Genomic DNA, 5,888 nt, shown 5'->3' on the forward strand with positions numbered 1-5,888 from the left:
GCATTGCTGATCCCTATTTTAAGAAGCAGGACACATGCATGTGGCTTGCCATTACTCCCGAGCAAAGGCTCATAGCCACCTTGCGGTACTTGGCGACGGGGAGAAGTCTCCAGGACCTGAAGTTTACAACTGGGATCTCCCCCCAGGCTCAAGGACTCATTATTCCAGACATCTGTTCTGCCATTATTCAAGTCCTGCAGAAGGACTATATTCGGGTAAGTTTTAGCCTTTAACATCACACTCTATGTATTTAATGTTTGCCAATGTATTGTATTAATTTCTTGATTCCATAATTACTACTATTGTAATATGCTGTGAATGCCCTCTTTGTCCTCATGCATGCTGTAAGATTTTAATGCATATTTTCCTTCACTAACCTCCCCAGCATGCTATCTTGGGCCCATACACACCTAGCCTAGTAACTTAACAATGTATTTTGTCAGCTACATTTAGGTGCTTACCCTAAACACCCCCTAAAATGTGTCCAAATGTTATTGTTGTCCTCAAATTCAGGCAGAGTGCAAGAGGCCATTTTTTGGGGGCACAAACTCATTTGGAACCCTCCCCCCCCCCCCACAAATGCTAAGTCAACTGATACAATACTCTATCTGCTGAGTTTGCAAAACCCATACACACTATACTTCTTTTGTGGTCCTATTTCTGGAGGAATTCACCAAAGCATGTAGTGCAAGGGCCTGCCTGATTACCTTAAAATTGTAACGTACTAAGTTTTTGTCTCATATTATCTTGATAGGTAATTTATGAATGGCAAAATGTGCTTCAATTTGGACAGTGTGCATCCATATTTTTAGATTATGACACTTCTTACCTGTCCACTGGGCTGCCAATAGTGTAAGGAGGGGCTGGCCAAAGTATCACACATTATTTATGCATTCATCTCTTATGGAAGTGGAGAGGGTTACCTGTACAAAATATCTACCCATTACCCCCCCCCACCATAACATTTTGCTAATGGGCCACTAGAGGAGGTGATGAATCTGATAAGTTGACCTTATACTTTTGTCTTTAAATACGCAGTTCAATTTTATTGTTATGTTGGCCAAGAATGTTTTTGTCAAATGTGCTTGCAATGTTATGTGCAGAAGTAGTAATTTCTTCTTTCTTTTTTGACTCCACAGTTTCCTTCCACCCCCCAGCAATGGCAGGATGTTGCAGGCCAGTTTCAGCATCAGTGGGATTTTCCAAACTGTGGTGGTGCTATTGATTGGAAACATGTGAGGACTGTCCCACCAACCAACTCGGGTTCATACTACTATAATTACAAAGGCTTTTGCAGCATAGTGCTGCTAGCTGTTGTTTCTGCAACGTATGAGTTTCTTTTTTTTGGATGTTGGGAAGAACGGCCGCAATTTGGATGGGGGTGTCATCATGCAGACGGAGTTTTACCATCAGCTCCAGAATGGCACCTTAAATTTGCCACTTACTCAGGACATTGTTGAGGGCCTCAATTTTGTTTTTATCGCAGATGAGGCCTTTGCTCTGGGGGAACATGTTATGAAGCCCTTTCCTATGAGGAACCTCACCCCAGAGCAAAGAATATTCAACTACAGGCTCTCTCGTGCCAGAAGGGTAGTTGATGCCTTTGGCATCCTGTAAAGTCGTTTAAGGCTCTTTTTAACCCCCATCAACCTGGCCCAATATAAAATAAACAATGTGGTTTCGTGCTGTTGCATCCGCCACAATTTTTTATGGAGGAATGCGAGCAGCTTTCATCACTGCCAGCGGATGTTGACCCCGCAGTGTCAGGCCCAGCTGAAGAGGCTGCAGGTCGTCCATCGGTGGGCAACATGACGGCTCTGGAACCTGCCCATGCTGGGTTGCCCTCACAAAATGCCTGCGATATCCGCCAAAAGTATCTTGAATATTTTGTGGGTAGAGGGGCAGTGGCTTGGCAGAAAAATGTAGCTGATCAAGAATCATAATTTTATCATAAACTACTATGTTATTTGAACTACTGTTGTCTGTGTTTCTTACCTGTATAATAGGTTGTCAAATGGCCTTTTTTGTCCATTTTAGACAAAAGTGCAAACGTACCTTATTTGCTACATGAGGTGACAATCTCTTCTTCAGCTAACTATTATGTTGTGCTGTGGGTCTGCTACACACACACAATGTTTTTATCTAATACATTAAGTTCGAAAACATTATGCTTTTTCAACTCCTTTAATTTCTTTGAGGCCATAAAATTGCCTAAGTTGGGCACATTTTAGAGCATATTGTCACTGTAACTACACCAACGTAACAAAATAATAAGCCACACTTTGTTTAGTGAAAAACATTTTACTCAAAGCACATTCACATGTGCGTTTTAAGGTTTTATAACAAACCAACATCTTGGTATAGAAACGTGTATGTATGCCATTATTTTGCCTTTTTTGGGGCTAAACAGGCATGTTTGAAAACATAAGATACACATCCCCAACTCAGGAACTTACAAAGTTCGAGTTTGTTAAAGTGAAAGCCATATGAGACATTAGTATCTCAAGACTGTGTTGATGTTGCCTTCCTCAGATGAGGTGATCTCACCCCTCTAAAATCCAAAATTTGAAGCCACATCCACGTAGAGGCATAACTGTTAAATGTCCCTTATTTATGATCCCCTGCCTAAAACGTGTGTAGGTACAAACAGGTTAGTTTCTAAAGCCCCAAAACACACAGTGTGTGAACATGTGCTATCTCCCATCACAGGGTATAAATGGCCGCATTCTGGGGGTGCAACCCCTTCCTCATAACTAAAGTAGGTAAGAGAAAGGGGTTGCACCCCCAAAACGTGTCCATTGATACCCCATAATGGGAGCTAGCACATGTTGACCCACTGTGTTTTTTGTGGATTTACCAAACTATATGTAGAGAACGACACACATTTTAGGCATGGGATCATGAGGGAAATAAGAATATTTTGGCACCATTTGTGGGCATCTTAAAATTTTGGCTTTGAGATTCTTAAAAACACAAAAAGATTACAATTAACATTACTTAGGGCAGTGTTTCCCAACTCTCCTTCTGCAGATGCATTCCCAGGTCATGTTTTCTATAATTTTTGTAATTCACACAGATGTTTTTCTACTGAGGAAAATACAGAAAACAGGATCTGGTGGTGTACCTAGAGAAGTGGCGTGGAGAAGCACTGACCTCGGACACTAAAGCCTAGGTTCACATTGTAGCGATTTGCCATGCGATTTGAGAGATAAAATCGCATGACAAGTCGTGACACAGAATTGGCGCTGCACCAATTTACAAAAGTAGTTCCTGCACTACTTTTGGTGATTTCAGGTGCGACTTCAATAGACATCTAGGCATGAAGCCACACAAATGTCTATCCAGTAGCACCTGAAATCACGATGACCTTGCTACTTAGAAATCGCGCAACTTCAAGTGAATTAGGGCGATTTCAAAGTAGCATCAATGTGAACCAGGGCTTACATTGATTTTTGCACTCACTACATAAGGCTTTGTTGCCCAAACCGATTTGCATCCTTAAATGAACAAAGTATGTATTTGTACTTTCCTGCAAACAAAATAAAGCATTCCTAAAGACGCAAGGACAGACACAAAGTTGGTTCCTACTTTTTTAGTTGTAACTTGGCTAACAGCCACATTTCTTATAAAAGTTTCTTATAAAACTCCAAAAATTACAGATAAACATGTAACTAAAAAAACTGGTGAAGGTATTCAAGTTTTTGGGTGAAATAATAATATACAAAACATGGATATTTGTACAATGTGTGGAAGCACACCTTCAAGCTTTTTGTACATGACAATACTTTTGGACAAGCTACCCCACCATATTCAACAATGTGTGGTGTACAATTTGGTGCTGTAGCTGGGGGAGCAAACCACCCTGAGAAATGGGCAAAGTTAAAATAGGAGCTGGCAACTCGATGATTCCTCTTTTTCTCACCAAAACTGTAAATAGGAAAAAAGCTGATGTATTTCATCTAAAGCATAATTACTCATCTAATGAAGGCTGCAAGTGCTGAAACGCATTGGTTTGATCCTGTTTAACATGATGTAGGCAACAAAAAAGATCATGACTAGGGATGAGCCGAATACCCCCCTGGTTCGGTTCGCACCAGAACCTGCGAACGGACCAAAAATTTGCACGAACGTTAGAACCCCATTGACGTCTATGGGACTCGAACGTTTAAAATCAAAAGTGCTAATTTTAAAGGCTAATTTGCATGGTATTGTCCTATAAAGGGTTTGGGGACACCGGTCCTGCCCCAGGGGACATCAATGCAAAAAAAAGTTTTAAAAACGGCCCTTTTTTCGGAAACTGATTTTAATGATGCTTAAAGTACAAAAAAAAAAAAAAAAAAAAGTCAAATATTCCTTTAAATATCATACCTGGGGGGTGTCTATAGTATGCCTGTAAAGTGGCGCATGTTTCCCGTGCTTAGAACAGTCCCTGCACAAAATTACATTTTTAAAGGAATAAAAGTCATTTAAAACTGCTTGCGGCTTTAATGTAATGTCAGGTCCTGGCAATATGGATGAAAATCAGTGAGACAAACGGCATGGGTACCCCCCAGTCCATTACCAGGCCCTTTGGGTCTTGTATGGATATTAAGGGGAACCCCGCACTCAAATTAAAAAAAGGAAAGGTGTGGGGCCACCAGGCCTTATATACTCTGAACAGCAGTATACAGGCGGTGCAAACAAGACAGGGACTGCAGGTTTGTTGTTAAGTAGAATCTGTTTGTAATTTTGAACTAGTACATTTTTAACATGTTTAATTCCAGCCAAAAAATCTATTTTAAGCTTTTTGGAAAACATAGGGAAGGGTTATCTGTCTGTGCTCCTCTTCAGAAGATTTCACCTAACTTTTTGTCCCAATGACAAATGTTTTTTGAAAATTTGGGGGTTTTTTTTTCAAAAGATTTTATTGAAATTTTACAGGTTAACATGCAATGTTTGCCATACATCTTAGAGAAATAAACAATCAATGGGCAATGTGCACATATAGATCAGCAGAGTAAGAACATGAGCACATATAGGCCTATGTAGTCATGCATGAGGCTCAACAGTATAATAAAGTAGGTATCGCCGCTTACAGCTATGGATGCAGATTCAAAGAGGGCGGGTGTGGTTTGCGGAGCAAGGCCATACCGCGTTATAAGCAATCCCGTTTCCGTTCACCCCCGACGGGAACTTAGCTGTGAACGAGAACGGGATACCTGACAAGGCATATGTAGTATTTAATATAACGGCATGGCGATTGGAATTTAGAACTTGTACGAAGAAGTGAAATCGTCCAAAGTGTAGGGCGGACCGAGGGTGAGTCGGTCACTCGGAGGGGGGATATATGAATTGAGTAAAGGCATGTGTGATATGCATGTATACGGCAAACTTTAGGTTTCCTGAAAATGTCAGGTCGGTATCGTTGGTGTGTTAACAAGGTGGACATGAGTGCACATGTCGCGTGGGCTCCTCAGGGAGTCTGAGGGGTTAGTTGGGTCAAGGCCTGTTGCGTTTGTGAACTTCTATAATGAGTCCAGCAGGCCCAAGTGGCCTGAAATTTGGTAGGAGTATCCGCTGCTTGGGAGATGAGTTGCTCCATTTCCGCTATTCGGTCTACCCTGCGAGTCCAGTCTTGAACTGTGGGGGGGAGGGGTTTCTCCAACGTGCAGGGATGCAGAGGTTGGCTGCATTGATCAGGTGAATAGTTAGGGTTTTTTTGTATGAGGTGGGGGACCCTTGTCTGTGGTGCAGTAAATATCTGGTGGGGGAGAAGTCTGGAGTATATGTGGTGATTTGGGAGATTAGTTCATGAATGTCTGACCAGAAGGGTTGGAGAAGGGGGCATTCCCACCAGATGTGAAGTAGAGTACCTCTAGCGTTATTACACCTCCAGCAGGTAGAAGGGA

The sequence above is a fragment of the Aquarana catesbeiana genome, linkage group LG11, assembly GCF_042186555.1.
Source record: "Aquarana catesbeiana isolate 2022-GZ linkage group LG11, ASM4218655v1, whole genome shotgun sequence".
NCBI lineage: Eukaryota > Metazoa > Chordata > Amphibia > Anura > Ranidae > Aquarana > Aquarana catesbeiana.